Raw genomic sequence first — 1,071 nt, 5'->3', positions numbered from 1 at the left:
AGCAAGTTTGTTTTAATAAATTGTTGCTAAGATAATATGCTCTCTGGAAATAGTCATTACACAAATGCCTTTCTCCTGAGAACCTCCTATGCACCCCTATTGTCTACAGAACACGTCATGTTCCTTAAGACTACAACGTTCTTTGCTTATCATTATCTGCCCCCATTTCCAATCTTGTCTAGATAAACTGCTTGAACTAGTTTAAGTACTTGTTCTTCACATGCAAGACTCTAGTCTCTCCATATGTACTATAGAATTTGTTTTTACCCTAAGGTCAACCCAGTCTTCAACTGTATCAAAATTCTGTCCAGAACTCATGGTTCTGTGCATCTCCTTTCCCTCTATCATGCCACTATATGACATTAACTGTCCCTTCTCTGTCAGTTGTATATTATTACAAGTTTATTAAAATGCTCATTAGGCTTCATAAGTAGGTTTTTCTGCCTGCTTTCCTATGAAGATTATGACTGACTCACTTAGTATTTCTTTATTGCAGCATGTAGGAAACTACTAAGACACTTGAAATAACATATTTAATCTGGATTGTCCCTTTTACCATGGGCTACTGTTATACTTCATGTAGTGTTCATGTATGACTAACGTTAAGGTCTAGTCATAATACAGATATTGTCTTCTTTCTAATGTTGAACTTCTTAAGTTTTGTTAGCTCAGAGTCATATTAAAGAATGAGAAAATGATATTTTTCACTTTCAGTTTCTGTATTTTTATCCTAACATACATATTGTTTTCTTTAATCCACTCTTTCTCTCCTCTCTTAGTAAGACCAGTATGTTCTGTTTAGCTTGTACTCTTTTGAATGTGACTTGGAGCCAGCAAAACTCATACATTTATCCTTACTGCAGGTGTGCCCCTGCAGCTTCCCTTAACTGGCCTCTTTTCTTTTAGCCTACAATTCTTCCCTGTTCCCATTACCTTGCTATGATTCTGGATGTCCTGACTACCTGGTAACCATCTCATGAATCTCTATATTCTATTCTAAATTTCTCAGTGCACTAAAGAGTGTATATATATATATATATATATATATATATATATATATATATATATATA

The sequence above is a fragment of the Mus pahari genome, chromosome 13 (genome assembly GCF_900095145.1).
Source record: "Mus pahari chromosome 13, PAHARI_EIJ_v1.1, whole genome shotgun sequence".
NCBI lineage: Eukaryota > Metazoa > Chordata > Mammalia > Rodentia > Muridae > Mus > Mus pahari.
The sequence above is the reverse complement of the archived record's forward strand: the minus strand, read 5'-3'. Positions refer to the sequence as shown.